This window comes from Triticum dicoccoides, chromosome 1B (assembly GCF_002162155.2).
Source record: "Triticum dicoccoides isolate Atlit2015 ecotype Zavitan chromosome 1B, WEW_v2.0, whole genome shotgun sequence".
Lineage (NCBI taxonomy): Eukaryota > Viridiplantae > Streptophyta > Magnoliopsida > Poales > Poaceae > Triticum > Triticum dicoccoides.
This window is the reverse complement of record NC_041381.1, coordinates 579,222,573-579,233,363: the sequence shown is the minus strand read 5'-3', so window position 1 is coordinate 579,233,363 and position 10,791 is coordinate 579,222,573.

The following is a 10,791-nucleotide window of genomic DNA, read 5'->3' as shown; positions in this document are numbered from 1 at the left end:
AGAGGGCGGGAGGGTGGGAAAAACAAAGGCAACTTGGAAGGGGAAACTGACGAATAACTTGAAGAGAAAACACCATTGAAATAGTTGAGGAAAGAAAGCAAAGACTTCGCACGAGTAGGATGGCTATTCGATTACGGACTCCGGCTCCGAGAAGGAAAAAGGGTGGGCGGGTGGGAAAAACAAAATAACTAAGGATTGAACTTGGCAAAGATGAAGAGGCTCGAGTCAACTTGACGAGAAATGCACCGGATGAAAGGAGATGAGAACCAATGATTGGAAAACCAACTACGTGATCCTAAATAAAGTTTGAAGGGGAAGGGGAGTAATTCAAAACACCTACGTCAAGATTCCTCACCAGAGCGACGAAGGGGCTGAGGAGTAAAAAGAATTCCTACTCTCCGATATAACTAGACTCAGAAATAGTTTTCTTCTAGACTCGACAATGCCCAACAATGAACAATCAAGGGGGCTCCTATGGTCGGTCGAGGCTCTGATACCAACTTGTCACACCCAATATGCAACCCTATCCTAAAGGAACTCGAAGGTCCCAGCAAGTATAGACCCGCATATTGAAATGCTTTTGCAGGATGGATATCATTACATAAACATTACATAATAGATGGGGATACATACAAAAGGCATACAATGTCACATGAATACAACACCACAATACATAGAGCAACATCCGACTACGGATGAAACACAAACAGAAACTCAAACGACAACCACCCTGCTAGCCCAGGCTGCTGACCTGGAACCTATCCCCTGATCGAAGAAGAAGAAGCGGAAGAAGAACTCCAAAACAAGTAACATCGCTCTCGCGTCAAGATCATCGCATAACCTGTACTTGCAACTATTGTTGTAGTAATCTGTGAGCCACGAGGACTCAGCAATCCCATTACCATGGGTATCAAGACTAGCAAAGCTTAATGGGTAAGGAAGGGGTAAAGTGGTGAGGTTGCAGCAGCGACTAAGCAAGTATGGTGGCTAACATACGCAAATAAGAGCGAGAAGAGAAACAACGGAACGGTCGTGAAGCTAGCAATGATCAAGAGGTGATTCTGAACTCCTACTTACGTCAAACATAACCCAAAACCGTGTTCACTTCCCGGACTCCCCCGAAAAGAGACCATCACGGCTACACACGCGGTTGATGCGTTTTAATTCGGATCTGGTGTCAAGTTATCTACAACCGGACATTAACAAATTCCCATCTGCTACATAACCACGGGCATGACTTTCTAAAGTTTAAACCATGCAGGGGTGTCCCAACTTAGCCAATCACAAGCTCTCACGGTCAACGAAGGATATTCCTTCTCCCAGGAAGACCCGATCAGACTCGGAGTCCCGGTTACAAGACATTTCGACAATGGTAAAACAAGACCAGCAAAGCCGCCCGAATGTGCCAACAAATCCCGATAGAAGCTGCACATATCTCGTTCTCAGGGCACACCAGATTTTCCAAACTTCCGGTAGGCCAGCCCAGAGTTGCCCCTGGTGACCACCGGCGGCTGACAGGTTGGACCAACACTCACGATGAGCACTGGCCCGGGGGGGTAAAATAAAGATGACCCTTGAGTCTGCAGAACCCAAGGGAAAAAGGCTTAGGTGGCAAATGTTAAAACAAAGGTTGGGCCTTGCTGGAGGAGTTTTATTCAAAGCGAACTGTCAAGGGGGTCCCATAAATCACCCAACCGCGTAAGGAACGCAAAATCAAGGAACATAACACCGGTATGACGGAAACTAGGGCGGCAAAAGTGGAACTAAACACCAGGCATAAGGCCGAGCCTTCCACCCTTTACCAAGTATATAGATGCATTAATTAAATAAGAGATATTGTGATATCCCAACATAATCCTGTCCGTCATGGAGCAATCTTCTGTTGGGGAACGTAGTAATTTCAAAATTTTCCTACGTGCACGCAAGATCATGGTGACGGCATAGCAACGAGAGGGGAGAGTGTTGTCCATGTACCCTCGTAGACCGTAAGCAGAAGCGTTAGCACAACGCGGTTGATGTAGTCGTACGTCTTCACGATCCGACCGATCCAAGCACCGAACGTACGACACCTCCGAGTTCAGCACACGTTCAGCTCGATGACGATCCCCGGGCTCCGATCCAGCAAAGCTTCGAGGATGAGTTCCGTCAGCATGACGGCGTGGTGACGATGATGATGTTCTACCGGCGCAGGGCTTCGCCTAAACTCCGCGACGATATGACCGAGGTGGAATATGGTGGAGGGGGGCACCGCACACGGCTAAGGAACGATCCGTAGATCAACTTGTGTGTTGTGGGGTGCCCCCCTGCCCCCGTATATAAAGGAGCCAAGGGGGAGGGGGTGGCCGGCCAAAGAGGACGCGCCAAGGGGAGTCCTACTCCCACCGGGAGTAGGACTCCTTCTTTCCTAGTCCAACTAGGAGAAGGGGGGAAAGGGGGGGAGTGGAGAAGGAAGGGAGAGGGGGGCCGCGCCCCAAACCCTTTGTCCAATTCGGACTGGGCTTGGGAGGGGCGCGCGCCACCTCCTGGCTCCTTCCCACTAAGGCCCATTATGGCCCAATACTCTTCCCCGTATTCCCGTAACTCCCCGGTACTCCGAAAAATACCCGAATCACTCGGAACCTTTCCGAACTCCGAATATAGTCATCCAATATATCGATCTTTACGTCTCGATCATTTCGAGACTCCTCGTTATGTCCCCGATCTCATCCGGGACTCCGAACTCCTTCGGTACAACAAAACTCATAAACTCATAATATAATTGTCATCGAAACCTTAAGCGTGCGGACCCTACGGGTTCGAGAACTATGTAGACATGACCTAGAACTATTCTCGGTCAATAACCAATAGCGGAACCTGGATGCTCATATTGGCTCCTACATATTCTACGAAGATCTTTATCAGTCAAACCGCATAACAACATACGTTGTTCCCTTTGTCATCGGTATGTTACTTGCCCGAGATTCGATCGTCGGTATCCAATACCTAGTTCAATCTCGTTACCGGCAAGTCTCTTTACTCGTTCCGTAATGCATCATTCCGTAACCAACTCATTTGGTCACATTGCTTGCAAGGCTTATAAAGATGTGCATTACCGAGAGGGCCCGGAGATACCTCTCCGACAATCGGAGTGACAAAACCTAATCTCGAAATACGCCAACTCAACATGTACCTTCGGAGACACCTGTAGTACTCCTTTATAATCACCCAGTTACGTTGTGACGTTTGATAGTACCCAAAGTGTTCCTCCGGTAAACGGGAGTTGCATAATCTCATAGTTACAGGAACATGTATAAGTCATGAAGAAAGCAATAGCAACATACTAAACGATCAAGTGCTAAGCTAACGGAATGGGTCAAGTCAATCACATCATTCTCCTAATGATGTGATCCCGTTAATCAAATGACAACACATGTCTATGGTTAGGAAACATAACCATCTTTGATTAATGATCTAGTCAAGTAGAGGCATACTAGTGACGTTATGTTGGTCTATGTATTCACACATGTATTATGTTTCCGGTTAATACAATTCTAGCATGAATAATAAACATTTATCATGATATAAGGAAATAAATAATAACTTTATTATTGCCTCTAGGGCATATTTCCTTCAGTCTCCCACTTGCACTAGAGTCAATAATCTAGTTCACATCGCTATGTGATTTAACACCAATATTCACATCTGCATGTGATTAATACCCATAGTTCACATCATCATGTGATCAACACCCAAAGGGTTTACTAGAGTCAATAATCTAGTTCACATCGCTTATGTGATTAACACCCAAAAGAGTACTAAGGTATGATCATGTTTTGCTCGTGAGAGAAGCTTAGTCAACGGGTCTATCATATTCAGAGCCGTATGTATTTCGCAAATATTCTATGTCCACAATGCTCTGCACGGAGCTACTCTAGCTAATTGCTCCCACTTTTAATATGTATCCAGATTGAGACTTAGAGTCATCTGGATTGGTGTAAAAGCTTGCATCGTTGTAACTTTTACGAGGGGCTCTTTTATCACCTCCATAATCGAGAAACATCTCCTTAGTCCTCACTAAGGATATTCTTGACCAATGTCCAGTGATCTACTCCTAGATCACTATTGTACTCCCTTGCCAAATTCAGAGCAAGGTATACAATAGGTCTGGTACATAGCATAGCATACTTTATAGAACCTATGCTGAGGCATAGGGAATGACTTTCATTCTCTTTCTATTTTTTGCTGTGGTCGGGATTTGAGTCTTACTCAATTTCATAACTTTGCAACACAGGCAAGAACTCTCTCTTTGACTGTTCCATTTTGAACTACTTCAAAAATCTTGTCAAGGTATGTACTCATTGAAAATCTTATCAAGCGTCTTGATCTATCTCAATAGATCTTGATTCTCAATATGTAAGTAGCTTTGCCGAGGTCTTTCTTTGAAAAATCTCCTTTCAAACACTCCTTTATGCTTTGCAGAATAATTCTACATTATTTCCGATGAACAATATGTCATTCACATATACTTATCAGAAATGTTGTAGTGCTCCCACTCACTTTCTTGTAAATACAGGCTTCACCGTAAGTCTGTACAAAACTATATGCTTTGATCAATTTATCAAAGCGTATATTCCAGCTCTGAGATGCTTGCACTAGTCCATAGATGGATTGCTGGAGCTTGCATATTTTGTTCGCACCTTTAGGATTGACAAAACCTTCTGGTTGCATCATATACAACTCTTCTTTAATAAATCCATTAAGGAATGCAGTTTTGACATCTATTTGCCAGATTTCATAAAATGTGGCAATTGCTAACATGATTCAGACAGACTTAAGCATCGATACGAGTGAAAAAATCTCATCGTATTCAACACCTTGAACTTGTTGAAAACCTTTCGCAACAAGTCGAGCTTAGTAGATAGTAACACTACTATCAGTGTCCGTCTTCCTCTTGAAGATCCATTTATTTAACATGGCTTGCTGATCATCGAGCAAGTCAATCAAAGTCCATACTTTGTTCTCATACATGGATCATATCTCAGATTTTATGACCTCAAGCCATTTCGTGGAACCTGGGCTCATCATCGCTTCCTCATAGTTTGCAGGTTCATCATGGTCTAGTAACATGACTTCCAGAACATGATTATTGCACCACTCTGGTACGGATCTTACTCTAGAAGACCTACGAGGTTTGGTAGCAACTTGATCTAAAGTTTCATGATCATCATCATTAACTTCCTCACTAATTGGTGTAGGAATCACTGAACTGATTTCTGTGATGAACTACTTTCCAATAAGGGAGAAGGTACAATTACCTCATCAAGTTCTACTTTCCTCCCACTCACTTCTTTCGAGAGAAACTCCTTCTCTAGAAAGGATCTATTTTTAGCAACGAATATCTTGCCTTCGGATCTGTGATAGAAGGTGTACCCAACAATTTCCTTTGGGTATTCTATGAAGACGCACTTCTCCGATTTGGGTTCGAGGTTATTAGGTTGAAAACCCTTTTCATATAAGCATCGCAACTCCAAACTTTAAGAAACGACGGCTTAGGTTTATTGCTAAACCATAGTTCATACGGTGTCATCTCAACGGATTTAGATGGTGCCCTATTTAAAGTGAATGCAGCTGTCTTTAATACATAACCCCAATACAATAGTGGTAAATCGGTAAGATACATCATAGATCGCGCCATATCCAATAAAGTGCGGTTATGACGTTCGGACACACCATTACGTTGTGGTGTTCCATGTGGCGTGAGCTGTGAAACTATTCCACATAGTTTTATATGAAGGCCAAACTCATAACTAAATATTTGTCTCTGTGATCAAATCGCAGAAACTTTATTTTCTTGTTACGATGATTCTTCACTTCACTCTGAAATTCTTTGAACTTTTCAAATGTTTCAGACTTGTGCTTCATTAAGCAGATATACTCATATCTGCTCAAATCATCTTGTGAAGGTCAGAAAATAACGATACCTGCCACGAGCATCAACACTCATTGGACCGCATACATCGGTATGTATTGTTTCCAATAAGTCAGTAGCTCGTTCCATTGTTCCGGAGAACGGAGTTTTAGTCATCTTGCCCAAAAGGCACGGTTCGCAAGCATCAAATGATTCATAACCAAGTGATTCCGAAAGTCCATCTTTATGGAGTTTCTTCATGCGCTTTACACCGATATGACCCAAACAGCAGTGCCACAAATAAGTTGCACTATCATTATCAACTTTGCATCTTTTGGCATCAATATTATGAATATGTGTATCACTACGATCGAGATCAAACAAACTATTTTTATTGGGTGTATGACCATCAAAGGTTTTATTCATTTAAACAGAACAACAATTATTCTCTGATTTTAAATGAATAACTGTATTGCAATAAACATGATCAAATCATATTCATGCTCAACGCAAACGCCAAATAACATTTATTTAGGTTCAACCCTAATCCCGAAAGTACAGGGAGTGTGTGATGATGATCATATCAATCTTGGAACCACTTCCAATACTCATCGTCACTTCCCCTTCAACTAGTCTCTGTTTATTCTGTAACTCCTGTTTCGAGTTACTAATCTTAGTAACCGAACAAGTATCAAATACTCAGGGGCTACTATAAACACTAGTAAGGCACACATCAATAACCTGTATATCAAATATACCCTTGTTCACTTTGCCATCCTTCTTATCCACCAAATATTTGGAGTAGTTCCACTTCCAGTGACCATTTCCTTTGCAGTAGAAGCACTCAGTTTCAGGCTTAGGTCCAGCTTTGGGCTTCTTCACGGGAGTGACAACTTCTTTGCCATTCTACTTGAAGTTTCCCTTTCTTTCCCTTTGCCCTTTTCTTGAAACTAGTGGTCTTGTCAATCATCAACACTTGATGCTCTTTCTTGATTTCTACCTTCGTCGATTTCAACATTACGAAGAGCTTGGGAATTGTTTTCGTCATCCCTTGCATACTATAGTTCATCACGAAGTTCTAGTAACTTAGTGATGGTGACTAGAGAATTCTGTCAATCACTATCTTATCTGGAAGATTAACTCCCACTTGATTCAAGTGATTGAAGTACCCAGACAATCTGAGCACATGCTTACTAGTTGAGCGATTCTCCTCCATCTTTTAGCTATAGAACTTGTTGGAGACTTCATATCTCTCAACTCGGGTATTTGCTTGAAATATTAACTTCAATTCCTGGAACATCTCATATGGTCCATGATGTTCAAAACGTCTTTGAAGTCCCGATTCTAAGCCATAAAGCATGGTGCACAAAACTATCAAGTAGTCATCATATTGAGCTAGCCAAACATTCATAACGTCTGCATTTGCTCCTGTAATAGGTCTGTCACCTAGCGGTGCATCAAGGACATAATTCTTCTGTGCAGCAATGAGGATAAACCTCAGATCACGGATCCAATCCGCATCATTGCTACTAATATCTTTCAACACAATTTTCTCTAGGAACATATCAAATAAACATATGAAAGCAACAACGCAAGCTATTGATCTACAACATAATTTGCAAAATACTACCAGGACTAAGTTCATGATAAATTAAAGTTCAATTAATCATATTACTTAAGAACTCCCACTTAGACAGGCATCTCTCTAGTCATCTAAGTGATCACGTGATCCAAATCAACTAAACCATGTCCGATCATCACGTGAGATGGAGTAGTTTCAATGGTGAACATCACTATGTTGATCATATCTACTATATGATTCACGTTCGACCTTTCGGTCTCCGTGTTCCGAGGCCATATCTGTATATGCTAGGCTCGTCAAGTTTAACCTGAGTATTCTGCGTGTGCAACTGTTTTGCACCCGTTGTATTTGAACGTAGAGCCTATCACACCCGATCATCACGTGGTGTCTCAGCACGAAGAACTTTCGCAACGGTGCATACTCAGGGAGAACACTTCTTGATAATTAGTGAGAGATCATCTTAAAATGCTACCGTCAAACAAAACAGAATAAGATGTATAACAGATAAACATCATATGCAATCAAAATATGTGACATGATATGGCCATGATCATCTTGCGCCTTTGATCTCCATCTCCAAAGTACTGTCATGATCTCTATCGTTACCGGCACGACACCATGATCTTCATCATCTTGATCTATATTAATGTGTCGTCACATGGTCGTCTCGCCAACTATTGCTCTTGCAACTATTGCTATCGCATAGCGATAAAGTAAAGCAATTATTTGGCACTTGCATCTTATGCAACAAAGAGACAACCATAGGGCTTCTGCCAGTTGCCGATAACTTCAGCAAAACATGATCATCTCATACAACAACTTATATCTCATCACGTCTTGACCATATCACATCACAACATGCCCTGCAAAAACAAGTTAGACGTCCTCTACTTTGTTGTTGCAAATTTTACGTGGCTGCTACGGGCTTAGCAAGAACCGTTCTTACCTACGCATCAAAACCACACCGATAGTTCGTCAAGTTGGTGCTGTTTTAACCTTCGCAAGGATCGGGCGTAGTCACACTCGATTCTGCTAAAGTGAGAGAGACAGACACCCGCCAGCCACCTTTAAGCACAAGTGCTCGTAACGGTGAAACCAGTCTCGCGTAAGCGTACGCATAATGTCGGTCCGGGCCGCTTCATCTCACAATACCGCCGAACCGAAGTATGACATGCTGGTAAGCAGTATGACTTGTATCGCCCATAACTCACTTGTGTTATACTCGTGCATATAACATCAACGCATAAAACCTAGGCTCGGATGCCACTGTTGGGGAACGTAGTAATTTCAAAATTTTCCTACATGCACGCAAGATCATGGTGATGGCATAGCAACGAGAGGGGAGAGTGTTGTCCACGTACCCTCGTAGACCGTAAGCGGAAGTGTTAGCACAACGCGGTTGATGTAGTCGTACGTCTTCACGATCCGACCGATCCAAGCACCGAACGTACGGCACCTCCGAGTTCAGCACACTTTTAGCTCGATGACGATCCCCGGGCTCCGATCCAGCAAAGCTTCGGGGATGAGTTCCGTCAGCACGACGGCGGGGTGATGATTATGATGTTCTACCGACGCAGGGCTTCGCCTGAACTCCGCGACGATATGACCGAGGTGGAATATGGTGGAGGGGGGCACCGCACACGGCTAAGGAACGATCCGTAGATCAACTTGTGTGTTGTGGGGTGCCCCCCTGCCCCCGTATATAAAGGAGCCAAGGGGGAGGGGGTGGCCGGCCAAAGAGGACGCGCCAAGGGGAGTCCTACTCCCACCGGGAGTAGGACTCCTTCTTTCCTAGTCCAACTAGGAGAAGGGGGGAAAGGGGGGAGTGGAGAAGGAAGGGAGAGGGGGGCCGCGCCCCAAACCCTTTGTCCAATTCGGACTGGGCTTGGGAGGGGCGCGCGCCACCTCCTGGCTCCTTCCCACTAAGGCCCATTATGGCCCAATACTCTTCCCCGTATTCCCGTAACTCCCCGGTACTCCGAAAAATACCCGAATCACTCGGAACCTTTCCGAACTCCGAATATAGTCGTCCAATATATCGATCTTTACGTCTCGACCATTTCGAGACTCCTCGTCATGTCCCCGATCTCATCCGGGACTCCGAACTCCTTCGGTACATCAAAACTCATAAACTCATAATATAACTGTCATCGAAACCTTAAGCGTGCGGACCCTACGGGTTCGAGAACTATGTAGACATGACCTAGAACTATTCTCGGTCAATAACCAATAGCGGAACCTGGATGCTCATATTGGCTCCTACATATTCTACGAAGATCTTTATCGGTCAAACCGCATAACAACATACGTTGTTCCCTTTGTCATCGGTATGTTACTTGCCCAAGATTCGATCGTCGGTATCCAATACCTAGTTCAATCTCGTTATCGGCAAGTCTCTTTACTCGTTCCGTAATGCATCATTCCGTAACCAACTCATTTGGTCACATTGCTTGCAAGGCTTATAAAGATGTGCATTACCGAGAGGGCCCGGAGATACCTCTCCGACAATCGGAGTGACAAAACCTAATCTCGAAATACGCCAACTCAATATGTACCTTCGGAGACACCTGTAGTACTCCTTTATAATCACCCAGTTATGCTGTGACGTTTGGTAGTACCCAAAGTGTTCCTCCGGTAAACGGGAGTTGCATAATCTCATAGTTACAGGAACATGTATAAGTCATGAAGAAAGCAATAGCAACATACTAAACGATCAAGTGCTAAGCTAACAGAATGGGTCAAGTCAATCACATCATTCTCCTAATGATGTGATCCCGTTAATCAAATGACAACACATGTCTATGGTTAGGAAACATAACCATCTTTGATTAATGAGCTAGTCAAGTAGAGGCATACTAGTGACGTTATGTTGGTCTATGTATTCACACATGTATTATGTTTCCGGTTAATACAATTCTAGCATGAATAATAAACATTTATTATGATATAAGGAAATAAATAATAACTTTATTATTGCCTCTAGGGCATATTTCCTTCATCTTCAACTTCATCTACAACTAACAACGCTATAAGAGGGGCTGAGCAAAAGCGGTAACATAGCCAAGCAACAGTTTGCTAGGAAGGGTGAAAAAGGTTAGAGGATGACATGACAATTTGGGAGGCTTGAAGAGTGAATGATAGGTATCGCAGCATAGCGATAGAACGAAGCAACTAGCATAGCAATGATAGTAGTGAGATCACGGGTAGCGGTCATCCTGCCTGAAATCCCGCAAGGAAGCAGAACAAGTCCATGAAGAAGATGAAGCCACGTAGATGAACCAAGCGTAGACGAACCAAGCGTAGACAAACGAATCCTCATGAT